Below are 18,003 nucleotides of genomic sequence, written 5' to 3'. Positions count from 1 at the left end.
GCTTCCTTCAACGTCCGGTCGTTATGAAACTAGTTCGAAGGCTTTCGCTAGCGATAGCGTGGCCAGTCTTGTTTTACTGCGTAATCGTCTAATGTTTTCCAAATAATTATGAATTAATTTATCTTTTTGTTTACACTTTGGGTATTTTACTTGCTATTAGAACTCCCGGGCAACTCATATTTAATTTTCCAACCTTAGAATTTGTTCAATGATCGTCAGGTTTGAGTACTTTCCTAAGCCGGTCCCACAACTGTTATACTTATAAGTTATAGCTGGGCGTTGTGACCGGTAACCGGCTATTATCTACATCACTGCCTACTAGGTACGTCAAAAACACACCGTTCGCACATGTGAGCCTGATTTTAGGCAAAATATCGGGCTATTAGAGTGCATACAGGCCCTTTTGTTCGCTTGTATTGTTTGCATTTGGTATTTGGCATTTCGCACGTTGTTTATTTGCACCATTCACAGTGTCTTATCATGCTTTGTGTAACTTGTAAGCCTAATCGACAACTGGGCCAACGGTTTTTACTAGACAAATTTGAAACAAATTTTGCGTCAGTTTGATGGTAAACCTGCTATATTGACTACCAAACTTAGTTAACCCCAGTTATTTTTACTCATGTTGCATCACCATATATTTAGAAAGAGTATATATGAAATATGAGAGCCATGTGAAACTTCTTCAGTGCAAAATGGGATGAAGATATGAGGGCAAAGTCAGTGCTCCTTATAGTCTCGCTGCCAGACTCGAGACTATCGTCCCTAATCTGTTTACCGAGCGGCGCAGCCGCGAGAAGAGCGGGACCAGTCCCCCTCTATTCTCGCGGCTGCGCCGCTCGGTAAACAGATTAGGGACGATAGTCTCGAGTCTGGCAGCGAGACTATGCTCCTTACAGCAGTTTGTTTTTCCCGCATATGCATACATTACCCATAATCCTTTTAAGTATTCTGCAGATATCTGTGCAATGTGCACTCATGACTCATGAAAATCTGGAATGCACTGATCGAAGCCAATTGTACAGTTATACTATAAAAACAGGAGTTATGAGTATAATTGAAATAAAACAAGAGAATAAGAGATGAGGGCCCTCAGAATCGTCACGTAGAGTGATATAACAGTTACATGGATGCCGGGCATGTACCCATAGGTACGGGCCCGGGGGGGGGGGGTTCTGCATGCCGAACGTCATTAAGTATTTCCTTTACTTTGGTGCTCATGATCGTAATTTGGATGATGCCCAAGATATTTGAGGCGTGAATACCTGTTGTTCTTCTAAAGGCTTGTTTATTACTGTGAAGATCACACCCTAACACTTAATTGTTCTATAAACGACACATGGACAAGAATACTATTCCCATAGAGGTTAGTCTAGTTAATTCCTGATGGACCGTATTTCGTTCAGCGTTACGTTGTACATAACACGGTCAGTCAGAAACTATAGACGACATGGACGACATGGATGCCATATAATATTCCCAATAGTCACTCAATTTTACTTAGCTAGAAATAATGTCCACAGACTCAAATCTGTCAGCACGTCTCTACTGTGAGTTTGTTGACGCTATTGGCCGGTCAGGTTTGTTAAGAAGCTCCATACACTAGCAATATTTGTGGCCCAATTTTAAACTATTATTGGAAACGATTGTCATGTCATCTAAATCTGTATTACTATGCATCAAACGCGTAGAAATGTGAAACACGTTTAGTGGTGGCGGTATGTAGTGCATAATGAAAAGGCGTACTACGAACATTTATTTCAAAATGAGCCCTGTGATATTACAATCTACGTACGTCCTAACCATGTAGTTCATATCATAAGCCTGCTTATATACATACATATGTATCGAATACACTAGCTACACGTATAGCGTTTATGTACGTATTGATTGCAAGCACGGTAGATTTGAATATTCATTTGTTTACTGCCCGGTTATGGGGGTGAACTCATGAATATATTCTGAACTAAATGCAAATGTATTCAAATCACTTCCGACTCGCAATCTGAACTATTTTTCAGATCGAGTATAATCCGATTAGACAGGCGCTAATGGGAAAGTACAGAAACGTCCACCTCATCAGCATAAAAGTACAGAATTGAACTCAATCTGAACTATAGTACGGAAAGTGTCGTAAACTGTACTATTTTTTCTACTAGTGTGAACTAGTGATCTATAGTGACGTGTACTAGTATTCCTTTCTCCCTATGGTTTTAGTCATGTACCACGGGATTATTTTCGATGATTTAACTATGGGCAGATTATGACCCATCGTGTTGTTATGTAGCAATTACTTTTCACGGGTTTCATTCTTCAGAAATAGTTGTTGCATATAATCCCTCGGGATAACAGGCTTCTACTGATGCTCTCATAGCCAATCAATACGTTTTTATCACAGATATAATACGATTAGCTGTAAGCAAGGTATTAAAATATGTTGTGAGATGACATGAGCAAAAAGTGAAAACTATCAATTGTACATACTATTTCAATATATTCTCTTTTAATCACATTTTAATACCGGATACAAACGAATGCAGTGTGCAATTTCTTATGATACTATGATACTATTATATAGATATATAGACTTAACTCAAAAGAATAAGTATGTTATAAGTCGTTACTCCGCTTCCTCAGCGATCATCAGTCGATTGGTAAAATTAAATTATAATGGTCTACCACTAATGTTGCATTGAGCACTGTTCTCTCCAGTGAGACTCTTACAGCTGTAAACAATAAACTATATATATATATATATATATATATATATATATATATATATATATATATATATATAATTGAAATGATTTCGTTTTTATGCAGACATCGTAACCTATGACACACACACACCCACACACACTAGCAGCGTCTTTACAATTTTGTAAATAGAGGATGGTATTGATCCTTGTGATCAATAGATGAAGATTTGACATCAAGTATTAAATTGAAGTATCGCGACCATGTCTGTGTTCAATCGATGAGTCCACTTAAAGTGTATTATATGTAGGTTTTTATTCAAGTCGCTTCAGGAGTAAAAGTGATTATGAATGTCTATCTCTGCATTACGTATGCATGACTTGTATATAACAGGGTTCGTGACAGAGAACATACTAGTCAAGACGACGCTCAGAGTTGTGTAAACTCCATCAAATAAGTGCATTTGCACACATCAATTTTTCCCGGTTCCAAGCTAACAGACATTACTCGATTCAAACATCAATCTTCAAAGCTTCGTGGCCTTTAAGGTAATTGTTCAGTTTGTGCATGCACCCTAAAAAGTTAGATACTATTTTAATCATTAACGGAGTTAACGTTGTCGATCATCATGAGCATGGCCAGCTGCCCTAAGTGATTTCTCATAGATGGTACTGTAATCGTAACGTGTTTTAGTAGGAGTGGCGACAGCAAATATACAGAATGTGGATTTGTAATTACAAACGTCAGAACTTATTTGATTAGTCTGGGTTATATTGATTGGCCGCATTGCATTTACTTGACCAAATTAAATATTCAACAGGAGCTGTCCACGAAATGTGGTTTCTAGGGCTAAATAAAACCAATAATGTCTTTCAGATAACCCGAACGACGCTAGTATAACCCGTGGCCATAAACACTTTTCGGAATGCAAAAAATATCGATGTAACAATTTACTTCTATTTCCGTGTACACTTTCATATTTTTGCCTCGTCTGTAGTAAACTCATATTCCAGACAGAAACCAGGTTTTTTAGACAATAACAATACGGTCTACTCGTGTTAAAATTGTCTCTATTTCTTTTATATGTCACCAACTATCACCGCATTGTTGTGATCGACGAGTGTCGTACTTTTGGGTCGAAGTAGTTGTTGAAAGTTTTAAAGTAAAATAAAATAAAACCTACCTACCTATCCTACTTTCTAAAGTCATCATTGTACAGGCAAACATTTAAATTTTGCCTAAGTGATAATTTGGCAAAACGAATTGCACGGCTTGAATCGTCCAATAACTGATTCTTACTTTGGGGTTCAATTATATAATGCAAGTCATAATGCATGATCTTCAGTTTGTTCACACCTTTTTTGTAGTCAATCACCACGTTCGCCCACTTTGTACATTATTTTGTGTTCTTGACCACAAAACAGCATTTTAAACATTGCATAACAAAGGATTCGTATAAGCTAACACCACTAAAGTGAATTCGAAAACTACGTTCTATTATTTCGAACGCAGTCATGATATTCTGGAATATGCCCGCCAAAAGTATACCCCTTTGAAATAGAATGGTGAGCGGTTTAACATAACAACCATCTACCGCAAGGTATAATTATGTTCGCAGCCGCAAAATGTGAAACGTCAGTTTTATATTAGTTAGACGTAGATTATGTTACGATGGTGTAATGTAATTGTAAAATAACATCAAGCCCATCGGGCTAATCCACAAGTTTACTGTAAGCAAACTAACTACGTACATGAATTCACTCGTATACACAATTGCTAAATCTTACGAACTCGTGATTCATTTTTCTCCTTCCGTCTACTGGTGGTCCCAAACATATTTTAAGTGATTTACGGGTTAGCCTATTAAAACGGACTGTACAAAGCAACTAGAAAAATAGATGTAACAAGAGGATACGCACTCTGAGTGGTCGAATTGTATATTGCTCATATGCTCAAAACTTCAGGAATTACACTATAATTCACGACATCAGAATATGCCCTTCGTGGTATCAATTGTAAAGCACCAGGTCCAGTGAGTTATATAAGTGTTAAATATGTTTAGGGAAGGTTATACAATATGTCTTCGCAGAAATTCTGAATAAGGTTGTGTACGAGATTAAGCAATCATGAGGTACTGAGATAGTATCTTCTAATTAACTAAGCAACAGGTGTTTGTATCCTAAGCTACTTCCCCCAACAACTTTACTCCAAGTCGTCAGTATTACCTGTTGAAGCAATTAAACATATTATAGTACATACATTTTGTATTTGTACTTGTAAATAACGACTGTCGATAATAATAGAACTAACACATTCGGAATGGTTTTATTTACGTCAGTGAAATACACTGCTCAGACAAAAACTGACCATCGCTACGTTTTCCCCTTGAGTTTGTACATTAACTATTTCGCAAATATTATGCTGGCTGGCGATCATCTTCTTTCTTTCATGTTGTCGTTGAACACACTGACTTGAAGATTCCTGCCTGCTGTCAGCAGAAACATGATATTTTATTCATCAACAAGCCCCTTTTTTGCATTATGAATATCTACGGCTTCAAGGTAGATAAGAACGGTTTGTTTGTTTTGTTTGTCGTTTCAGACGCTTTTATAGCTTCTAATGTTATAATTTAATGTCACTGGGTTCAATTTTCTGAACGTCTTATTAATTGTACTATGTGCATTGCAAACATCGTCTAAGAAATGTTTCACTTCCAAGTGACAGTTGATCACACCCTCGGAACATATTCAGAGTAAACATAATGAATCAAAATATTAAGTGTATACTAACCGTAAATAGGTCATGCCGTTCTCATTCATACCATGCGTGTTGATGTGAACCAAAGGAAAGAACAATTAAGAACGGCAAATGGCAAAACTTCACTAAACTCAAACATAATAATTATAGCAACGACATTCCTCTACGTAGCCGGTGAAAATGTTCATATGTAAAAACTAGAAAACAGTAGTCAATAATTTGGCTTTAGCATGGTGTAAGTTTTGTAGAATTTATGTATCATATATTAACGTAGTATAAACTTTGGGTTTAATTTATTCCGGCGTTTTATGGCAATCATGTACAGGTTTTCGTGGTTTCTAATTTTCGCTCTGACGTATCAAATTATCCGCTTTCGATGACGTCCGTCGGTTATTATGACTTCCAATTTTACAATACACGTGGTTTGCACAATATCTGGTTTTTTAAAACCCTTTTAAAACGATGGAAACGGTCAAATCAGAGGTGATATGTTAGAGTAGAGCTAAAAGTTGGTTGCTAGACGCTTTAGCGACGTTTCATCACAGTGAAGGTTAGGCCGGCTGTCACTTAAAGTATAATACATTTTCAACGAGAAAAGGTCAATTGATGACTCCTTGATTAGGGAAGGATTAATACCAAAGCCACTGTATCGATTCGTCAATCTGAAGCGAATTACGTTCATTGCGAAGACATCGCTTTCTTTAATTATTAAGGAGACGCCAGCTACAGTACTACTTTCTATGGTACAGTGAATCTTATATTCCGGTTAAATCCCAGAATGATGAAGTAATAAATTGATACTTTGTAAACCCCTAGTTGCATACATTTAACATGTACTGACTATTCGCCATTTGACTACCTTGGCATCGTGTTCAATATTGTATTTGCAATATTTAGTATCAGCTATATGAATCATACCATGAACACTACGCTTTTCTCAACTTAGGTGAATTATTAACGCCGAACACATCCCTAGGTTATCGTACATCATGAAGAGATACAACACTTTCTGTTTACGTCATCCATTAAGCAATTTGAACCTCACGCCAATGGAGTGATTATTAACCCACCGTGTTGGGTATAATCATATGTGACTGAAGATAATCGATTCCATAGTTTGTTATGTGAACCTCGACTCCACGGGAATTTTTACTAAAGAAAAATATCCACAGAGAATAAATCTTACCTAACCCAGTGTTTGTAATCAACTGCAACAAAGGAAATATCTAAAGAGATAAAGATGAAATATTGCTAGCTAACAAAATCACATACATTCGCACTGTCGTAAGGATTCTGAATGTTTTATTTTTCTCCAGAGGCTAAAGGGGGTCTAAAGGCAATTAACAACAAATGGAACAGGATGATGGCCCATGATTCATCAGTGAATGACATCGTCAAAAGTTAATGTTTCTCAGAGTTTCATATTTTGTTCGAAATTATTAACTTGCCTACGAGAACCAGAGGACTATCTTGTATGGGATAAATGAGAAGCAAATGGCGTTGCAGCACAACTAGTTGTATCAGCATGGAATTTTTTAATTCGAAATTCATGTGTCTAGCAGTCTATATGCGGTATTTTTCATATATATATATATATATATATATATATATATATATATATATATATATATATATATATATATATATATATGTATATATATATATGTATATATATATATATATATATATATATATATATATATATATATATATATATATATACCAATTGAATGACCATGTCAAAAATCAACCTCCATATATCAGAGACACACAACACTTCATACAAAGAATAAACGAGGAAATCCCACAGCCGTTACCACCCAATACCATAATGTACTGTATGGACGTCAAAGCTCTATACCCAAGTGTTCCAAGAGAAGAGGCGATTCAAACTTGTGGAAAGGCACTTGATGAGAGAGCTACTAAAAACCCACCAACAAATAAAGTCATTCAGATGATTAAACTGGTCCTAGACAACAATAACTTCACCTTCAATGACAAACAATATATGCAAACAGAGGGAACAGCAATTGGTTCCAAATTGGGCAGAAACGTTGCATGCACATACATGGGTACATGGGAAGACGAATTAGAGCGGAAAAGCCAAGACAAGCCACTAGTACAATGGAGATATATCGATGACATTTGGGGACTCTGGACACATGGAGAAGAATCACTTTTACAATACCACATGCTAGCTAATACCATACATCCACGTATCAAAGTTGAAATGCGCCACTCAAAGAACAGCATAGAGTTCCTCAATGTCACAATACACATAATAGACGGACACATAGCCACGGACGTATACACCTAACCAACAGACAAAATTCAATACCTCCATGCCAAATCAGACCACCCAATCAATGTCAAGAAAGCATTACCATACACCTTAGCTATAATTGCGAAAACCATATGCTCGAAACCACAGTACTACAAAAGACAGACAGAAAACATAACGAGAAGACTCAAAGAACGAGGATACAAAGAAACTCACATCAACGCACAGATACAGAAAGTGGACAAACTTGACCGACGAAATCTAATACATCCCACAGACGACAACAGACCAAACAGAAACAAAGACCGTGTCATCTTCCCGATCACATACATCAGCTCACTCCCAGATATGCCAAAGATACTCACAAACAACATGCGCACTCTACATAAATCACAAAGATGCAAAAAAGCATTCAGAAATCCACCCATGGTAGCCTGGAGAAAAGGAAGAGATATCGGTTCACAACTAGTACACAGTAAACATCACAGAGAAGCAACAGGATCAAGACCGCAGAAAAACAAGAAAAACAGAAATAGAAACACCATCTGGTTTAACCCACCATACAGCAAAAACGTAGCCACCAATGTAGGCAAACGATTCCTCAACCTAATCGCAAAACATTTCCCAGCAAACTCTAAGTTACACAAAATATTCAACAGAAACAATGTCAAAGTCAGTTATAGCTGCATGCCAAACATGGCTACCATAATCAAAGCGCATAACGCCACCATCTCCAACAGCGAAACTAAACCCACTCAAAAACCTTGTAATTGCAGACAGAAAGACACCTGCCCTTTGAACGGCGAATGCCAAACGGAAAACATCGTATACCAAGCCACCGTCCACGGAAAACAAACAAAAGTATATATCGGTCTAACAGAGAACAACTTCAAACAGAGATACGCCAACCACAAACAGTCATTCAAACACGAAAAACAGGAAAACGGCACAGAACTATCAAAACACATTTGGAAACTGAAAAGAAACAATGAGCCTTTTTCCGTTTCCTGGTCCATCAGCAAGACAGCCCAAGCATACACCAATAAAACAAAACGATGCAACCTGTGTTTAACCGAAAAACTAACTATTATTAAAGCAGACAAAAGCTCCACACTAAACAAAAGAACTGAGTTGATATCCAAATGCCGACACGAGAATAAGTTTTATTTGTCCAACTTCAATAGAGCATCTATCACCTAAACTAAACCCATTAACTAACGGAACATCAAAGCCCAACATGTAACAACCCGCCAACACTTACTTGTCCGCACCCAATACCTCACACAATAACAACCAACACCTCCACACATACAACACCAACCCACCGACACAGACAATAGTGATGGTATTTCTATTGTCTAAACTCTATATGTACAGCACATCCAGAGAGTAGGCCTCAGAGTTGTCTGATGATCGCACTATGCGTGAAACTCCGAGTTACAACCAAGAAAGAGTTCCAGTACTACCAAAACTATATATATATATATATATATATATATATATATATATATATATATATATGTGTGTGTGTGTGTGTGTGTGTGTGTGTGTGTGTGTGTGTATATATATATATATATATATATATATATATATATATATATATATGGGAGAACTAAAGCCTCGTATGTCACGTGTCACGGTATATCCTTGCCGACCCCAACAGAACAAATGTGTTGATCGTTACGCCAATATTAGATAGAAAACAATTCCTCACTAAGCTTGAAAGAGACTGATTAATTGTACCATTTACGTGTGGCACACGCTGTGATTTATTTATGATTTAAATCATTCTCTACACTCCACTTCCAAAGAAAGATCAGTAATAAAAGTAAATATTTGATACGTTGTCCCGTGAAGGGTTTTTAATTTATACTCTATCAACGCTGAAGATCGTGTAATTTATTACATTGTTTCAATTCTCCATCACCCATTACAGTACAAAACAACTCTCTTGATTAGCAGTAGCAGAAGGTCCATACATCATGCTTCTCCATAACATCCAGACATCTGTATCAGAGATCATTAAGCTACGTAACAGAAGTGGTATACATACAAGTATCAGATAACATGACCAACACACATAAACAATTGATGTATTTTTGCGTGAGTGCTATGCATATGTGGCAAAAGTCAAACGGAGCAACATGGTGTGTTTAAAGTTAAGCCTGCTTTGGCAGCAACTGAATCATTTTGTAATTTGTTACATAGAATTACTAACTTCTCAATAGTGTCCACTATGAGGTATACTGAATCATCAACATGCAGACTTGTGTGTGTAGCTTTACGAATGGCATGGTAAGAAAACGCAATGAATGATTAAATCATATACGCTAACTAATTGATTTATGCTCCCCATGGAAAGGAATAAGTATACCGGGACATTGTGTCGTATGGGTTGTAAGAGCAGGTATCAAAGTGACACTGCGGCAACGCTGACTAAAGAAAATCTAAATTTCTTCTCCATACATATTAACATAGAAGTGTCTCGTGTTGTGATTTCAAAAAGCTTCAATTTCTACAACAAGTAAACTGAAGGGCCTTCACTGAATGCTAATGGCATTTTCAAATTTGAAGACATAATTGATACATTTTCGGTTAAAAATTATTACTACAACTATCGGTAACAGATATTACTGTATCGTTGGTCAACTGATTCATTATCGGTTAATTTTGATACTTTATCTGTACATCTTTATAACAATATCGGGTTGAGACATTATCGTGTTTTTTTTACGATAAAACCAGTTGTAACAACGCTCACCGTAGCTACAAATTTGAATTGCGTACCGAGTTTTTGCACATGCGTAGTTACTGGTCTGTTTGCAAGCTGCTCGCTGAACTACATTCTTTAAGTACCCAATAATACTCTCACATATAACAGGTATCATTAACGTAACCACGAGTAAGTTGATTACCCAAGCCAATTTTAGGGGCAACATCAAAAGTGCAATATAATATATCTAACTTAATTGCTTAACTTAGGTCCCAGACCCCACCCCCCCCCCCACCCCACCCCCATCTAATTTAACTTGACCTAAAATTGAAAATCGTTTCAGACTCATAATGTATGCTTCCACTTTCAAACAACGTACCAATATAATACTGAATTATAAATAAAAAAAGAAAACCATTCTCAGAAAAATACTTTTATTTAAAACCAACAGAACACAACAACACTGAATTTACACGTCGTCACATAGATTACTAATACTGGTATGTATGGTTTCACTTTCTTTCTTTTCTGAAATGGGAGACATTTCGTGAGTGGGTGTAGGCTCATCAGCAACACTTTGATCGGATGATTTTTGTTTAACTGAAAAATACAGGGCCGGTCGGGAAAGTGTAGGAATCGCCTTTGTTAACTAGTTCGACTAAATTGATTGTACATAATAGATTTGATTCATAAAACTTGACAAGATGTTTTGCAAACAGCAGGATACCACTTCCCATTAAAGGCCATTCCAAAGATTAGATCGGATGAAGTAACCATTTTCACTGGAGTAAAGAACTATATGTAGTAACATTGCAATTCAAACTGTAAAACATTTTACTGTCTCTGCAAAACATAGTTTCAACTAGAAATTGTATTTACCAGTTCTCATGCTTTTATTATTGCTGAATAATTATTGCTGAATAATTATTTCAGGCGATCGAACTTTTGATTTTCAAGAAGGATTGAATCAACATCAGTCGAACGATCAACTTGTTGCGAGTGTCGAAATAAACATTCGCAATATCATGCTATCTACGACAATTTAGTCCAAGTTGAGAGGTCACATCAAACATGACATCTCATCGGTAATTTCCGGATTTACATTCGTATTAGTTTCACGTTATAACTTATACCCCAACGTGGCCTAACTTAGAACCTTCGCGTAGGTGGATTTTGGCAACGTCCTCTCCACATAGTCTATTGAAATCAATTATCGTGAAGGTCCTTTAAAAGTTCCCACTACGATTGAACGATCGGCTCAAATCACGTACCCACTGTGACTTCGTTAACTTTCAAACATATTTTTTAACGTATTTCAAAATAAATTGTTTCGACTCGACCTCCTGGGACATGAACTCGGCTAATGACCGTCGGTCCTTTTTGTATTTGGCATGCCACAATTTCGTTGCGCTTTCCTTTGCACCTCGTTCCCAAATACCTATTTTGCAGCAAATTTGAAAGCTGAACCGCGTACCGCTGATAAATCGGACCGACTGTACGCAGTGCTATAGGTAAACGCAGCCTTGAAATCGTACTAAATGTGCCAAGTATGACTGTCACATTAAATCGTTTTTGACGGTTGAGAAATTAATTTGGCCAACCCCCCCCCCCACCCCCAAACTAAAGCAATTAAGTTTTTTTTTGTAAACATCGATCTTTTGACGTCGCCCCTTATTGCATGAACTATTTTATATCGTTAAGTTTGTTATATCGCCAGGAAATGCACGGCGTACTTAATATTCATTTTATTTTGATAAATTAGTATTATAAAGGTTTCCTTTAGTCAGCAACTTTCATCAACAGTGGATACCTGGAGATATACGAGCGCGTCATGACACTAATTTTTGAAAGTATCCTTGCAATCTGATTAGTATTACACAGAATCCTGTTCATGCACTTTTATCTTGTCCAAGGTTGTTTCTTTTCATTGCTCTCATAACCGCCGAAATTCACTTTTAAAAGGCGACTTACAGTTCCATTTTACTGAGCCATGCAATACCCTCATTACTTTAACTATGCTAAACACACGAGTTATATCTGTGCCAACAAGAAGTGATATTTCCACCATGGCGACATACACCACTTACAATCATCACTATTACACAATAAATCAAGATTTAACAGGCAGGGTGTTGAACTGAATTTGTAAGACCTTGATAAGAACAAGCCTTATTCCCACTGTATCGATATTACAGCCATAATATACAATACATATAAAGAGGTATTATGAGTGACGAGGTACATGTAAACACCGATTAATATCACAAGAAGTAAAAGACGTCCGCATTGATTCTGTAGTAAATTGCCCTTTATCGTTAAAGCATCCAGATCACTATATGCCGTCAGCTATGAAATGTTGAACAGTGTAAGAAGTGTGACGTATATGAAACAAGATATGCAGTGCTTTGACATTCAAGTAAAAGTCAAGAATTGTCGATGGAGTGTTTACAGAAAAAAAAAAGATAATTACTTTACCTTGGGTGATTTCTCCGCTTGTAAGAAAATGTGACATCTAGTTGCAAATACCTAAACGGCAGTGAATACAATTTCTTGCTGATGTTTCAATTCTGATGTTTATGTATACACTCCAATAATCTCGTTACGAACATGTTACGAAAATGCTGAAATTGTCTATTTTAAGATAGTGGTTCACAATACTTTGTACAGGTATACTCTCTCCCATATCACAAGGGTTCACGACAGGTTATTTGAAAAAAATTTAAAAGGTTTTTTGGTTTTAGATCCAACCCACGGGGACAACGTTAGATATTTATATTTAAGGAATTAAAAAAGTGCCCAAGGCGAGAAACCTAAGAACATTCATTTACTGACTTTAAAGCAATTAATATGAATATTGGTTTATAACAGAATGCATGTTATGTGAAAAATGAAAAAAAAATATCATTGAGGATGTAGAAATGTTTCCTTGGAAATCAAGAGATACCATTCGCTTTGTTGATTGCCGACAGACATTTCAAATTTTGTTACACAGCGTCATTGAGTTTATGTAGAAACAACTAATGTGGAGGGAAACTGTTACCTGAAAGTTGATGTAGCTACCAAGGTTATCGGTTCGATTGTTAAACACTCAAAACGTGTGCCTGTATAAACGCATACAATTATTATGCATGCTTTAAATGTTATCTTGTATATATAATATCGTAAACCATACAACTCCTCTTCATCGGTGGGTCTCCAGTTCTGTCAAACAAATCAAGTTCTGTTACACTTTAGATAGTAGTTATTGTACTGCAAGATAATGTTCTTGTCCGGGAATGGTATGAATATTTCACTCAGCCAGCTGTTGACTACCGGTGACTATTGGTTGCAATGTTACTGTTTACTATTGATGCCATTGTTGAGTGTATCTAGTTTTTTTTTATCCACATTGATTCACGTAGTTGACGGTAGGTTTTATCTTGTGTTGAGTTTTTCAATTGCAATGATCCTGAAGTGTTAGATTGGGGGAGACGGTCACTTCAATGGACTATCTCATTCAATCAAACACTTATTGTCTTTGTGTAGTGACGCAATAATAGTACATTCTACTGCGTAGTTCATAATCTGATGGTTCAGCATTTCATATCCATTGGTCGCATTGGCATGCTTTACTTGCTAAGACAGAGAACACTGACCTGCGGTGGACTGTAGTTGGTTTAACTATGGATTGCATTTAGTTAACTTTACATGTGTTATGTATGTTGGAGATTCGATTTCTCATGCGTTATTTAGAGCTGAGTGAGTTATTTGAAACAGAAATAAGAAATAAGAAACAGAAATAAGACCGTATATCGTTAATCCTCATTAAACGAAAATGTCTTCATTTCATTCTTAAAAAGGTCAAAGTAGACTCATTCTTTAAAGGTCAAAGTAGACGACATTGCGTAGTTTACTATTTACAAATCGGTGTAAAAGTCCTGCTTGTTTTGCCTATCTCGCCATGCTTTAATGTTCAGTTATCTCTGACTGAATAGCTAAAATCCATGGAAATGAATGTCAGCTGGCTTTTTCAACGACACAACTTGATATCTACCTATTAGAATTACATTTTTGGATTGGCAACGTGCTGTTAGTATTACATATGTGTCCAGCCCACACTGCAGGCCTTTGTAAATTCATGAATGTTCTTCCCCTCACTAGCCATACAGGAGTACGATACTTTCCAAACTAATAAATAATGTAGCCTTAAGGTAAATGTTATGGAAAAGACTTTCAATTACCAAGTTAAAAGCATACATTGATGAAACTGGCGCCTTTGCATTAGGCTGGTATCATTACAACTGGAAGAAATCCATATCTTACTCCGGGGCTTTGCAGGAGACATTCTCATAGCACATGCTAGTGTTCTTTTGACAAATTTCTTTTACAGGACTGCTATATATAATATATTAAAGATGTCATTCTCGGGGGGAAAAGATTAAATTGGGTCCATACATAATGGTGGGGGTGGGGGGGGGTGAATATTTCTATGTGTTTAAAACAAGAATATAAACTAATTTCAAAACGACTCATCACTTTTTCATCGAATAACATTTATTCTGAACCACACATTTATGAATGTATTATTTTAAATAATTGCTTAGATCGTGTTTAAACATTTCATTCATGACATTTAGGCACTAACCTAAATTCAAGCAAATACTGTTTTCTGTTCGCAATTAAAATACACCCTAGTACATGTGAATGTAAGCTTGTCAAAATATTCTAGGTAAATTCTGTCTTTGACTTTATTAAATAATCGCCAGCATATGCATTCATTTTACATTGAATGAAAATTTGCTTATACTTCGCTGTTAGTATAAGCTATTGTCTACTATACGTCAGTTTTGACTTTAGCTTCTTTGGCCAGTGGTACATTAATGTAAGAAAGATAATTGTCACAACAAAACTAAAAAGGAGAACTCCTTAAAGTGGTGCTCATAGTGTGGAGGGGACTTACATAAATATTAATACAATTATAAACACTAATATGCCTCTAGGTTTTGCAGTTTCCTTACGAAACACATAACTTAGGAATCTTTATTACTAGGTAATTGTGGTTTTACACAATACGTAGTTTTGTGCTTCTGTCAAACAACCATTACCTGGAATTGTACTTTACATACAAGGAGTATAACATGTTTAAGAAAATCAAGTTAGCTGAAACATAAACAGATATTCCCAGTCAATCAGTTTATTTCAGAACAATAAGGCCACAGGCCCAAAGAGCGAACAATAATACAAACGTTCATAGTTCATAGAGGGAAATTCCCCTCTTTTTTCATTGCAAAATAAATAAATGAAGCTAAATTGTTGAGATAAGTTATATAAAAGTGAAATGAACTTATCATAGGAAGGATTTAAACAAAACCACCTTGGTAACAATTCATTACGAAGGTCCTTGTAAAGCGAACAAATTGCTAAGAAATGATACTCGTCCTCAGTACTGTAAAAAATAATGTGTAATACAGTTTTACAAAATCTTTGGTCACCAGGATTTTTTTCATGTCGTCCCATATCGATTTGCAAAAGATGCGAATAGCAGCGAAATCTTGACAGTGCTGTTGTAAATGTACACATTTTAACACAACTTAAATATCTCTCTGGTTCAAGCATTGATTTGAAAGTGTGGTAGGAATAAAGCCTAGGAGATGATTCGATATCTTCGTGCCAGATCTGACTAGCACAGTCTTTTAACCTTTGGGTGAATTCAGACAAAAACTGACTAGTGGAGCCTACACCCTGGTTCAACCATGCATGGCCGAATCCATGGTGGCAAATTAAAAATTTAACGTTAAAAGCTATATACTCCTTTCTTCTTCTAATCTTTTCAACATAATGTAGCATTTGTAGGAGTATCTATCACTGTCGATTTGTAGTATTTTCAACCAATAGCTCACACAACCTTTAAAATATATGACACAGATGGGAAATCCTCCAATTGCTGCCAAATCCTCTGTTTTCCCACTAACATTCAAATGAAATTTACAAAACTGATAATGAACTTGTTCAACCCGGGGGGGGGGGGAATTTTCATAACCCCAGATTTCACTACCATATAGTCAAATATGTGTAACATAAGTATCACAGAGTTTCCCAAATATTCCCAGTACTAACATTCCAAAATAACATTCTTTCTTTGTGTACTTCACAAATACCGGCGATGTTCTTGAATCTTCTCGAATGTTATTTTTAATGACATTGAAGAACCCTAACTAGTGTAATAATAGAGATTAGGCATTAATCAACCCATTCCAGGCTAAATGATAGGCATTACCTTGAAGGCTACTTAACTTGACATTTTCCAAACTAGTCCAACTTACATCATTCTGTTGAAACCGTATGCACTGTTGGGTTTGAGGTATTCCAAATGTAAATGCAGCGATCCAAAAGTAGAAATGAGTAATTTGCTGTAGAAAATCGACATAGGTTATCAACCATTTTACTGGGAAAGATTCATTTCCCTTTTCTCAAAAGTATTTTCAAAAGAGGATTGCTACTTAAGTTGGTTCTTGGTTAATCAAACAGTGTATCCAAAAAGGGAGTAATTAACCATATACTGTGTTGTCATCAACTCTCATTAAATAAAGATTCCTATTTAAGAAATTTAAGGTTCGGTTACAACAAGGGAAGCTGCAAGGATGCGTCACATGATGTGAGAAACAAATTTTCTTCCCAAGGCATTTGTCTTTAATGTTGGAAATATATGCATCAAATATATCTCTCTTCGTAAATGAAAACTTTCTGATATGGAATAATTTCCCATAAATTCATTGGATAATTTGTTACTGAAAGGAGAAGCTAGCTATCTTGCGTCGACCGATCTTTAGTTGATTTGAGACACCAGATATATCATATATAAATATATAAAATAATGTTACCAGATATCTGATAAAGTGGTGCTATCTGTACATGTGTGTGAGAGAGGAGAGACAGAGAGAGAGAGAGAGAGACAGAGAGAGAGAGAGAGAGAGAGAGAGAGAGAGAGAGAGAGAGAGAGAGAGAGAGAGAGAGAGAGAGAGAGAGAGAGAGAGAGAGAGAGAGAGCAGTGAATAAGGGTATATGCAGGAGAACGATAGGGTGTGTGGATAAATAATACAAAGTTTTGATGTTGTGAAATAATAAACAAATGCCTTAAATACTTTTGCGAATACACAGACTTCAACATGATATATTGATGGATGCATTCTGAAATCGTACTATATAACTGATATACTTACTTGGTGGTGGTGATGGTGTCCGTAATACTTCTGCTGTTATAGTTTGTTCGGTTTTCGATAAGGTTGAATGTTGGCATTTTTTTAAATTGAATATTATATTAAAATATTATCAACCCCTTAACCTTTCAACCAACAAATTCAATATGTAAGAGGTGATAAACTTTATATAATAGATAGTACTTCAGGTGGGTATCAATAAGCCCTTGACTGTAAACAATTTTGACAACTCAATGGACATAGGCATTAAGAGGGATCAAAGATGGGGCGACTTCACTAAAAGAAGAAAAATCCAATTAGTCACGAACTGATAACGATATCATAGGGTAGAATAAACTAGGTATACTAACAATGAAAGT

The 18,003-nt window shown here is 36.2% G+C and overlaps 1 protein-coding gene across 1 annotated transcript in view; it reads left to right on the top strand.

Moving 5' to 3' along the window:
- Positions 1 to 18,003, top strand: part of LOC144433186 (QRFP-like peptide receptor) — a 67,153-nt gene that overhangs the window by 17,780 nt on the left and 31,370 nt on the right. The gene's annotated exons all lie outside the window — the stretch shown is intronic.

The sequence above is a fragment of the Glandiceps talaboti genome, chromosome 3 (assembly GCF_964340395.1).
Source record: "Glandiceps talaboti chromosome 3, keGlaTala1.1, whole genome shotgun sequence".
NCBI lineage: Eukaryota > Metazoa > Hemichordata > Enteropneusta > Spengelidae > Glandiceps > Glandiceps talaboti.
Note: the sequence above shows the minus strand (reverse complement) of the source record. Positions and strands in the feature narration are given on the sequence as shown.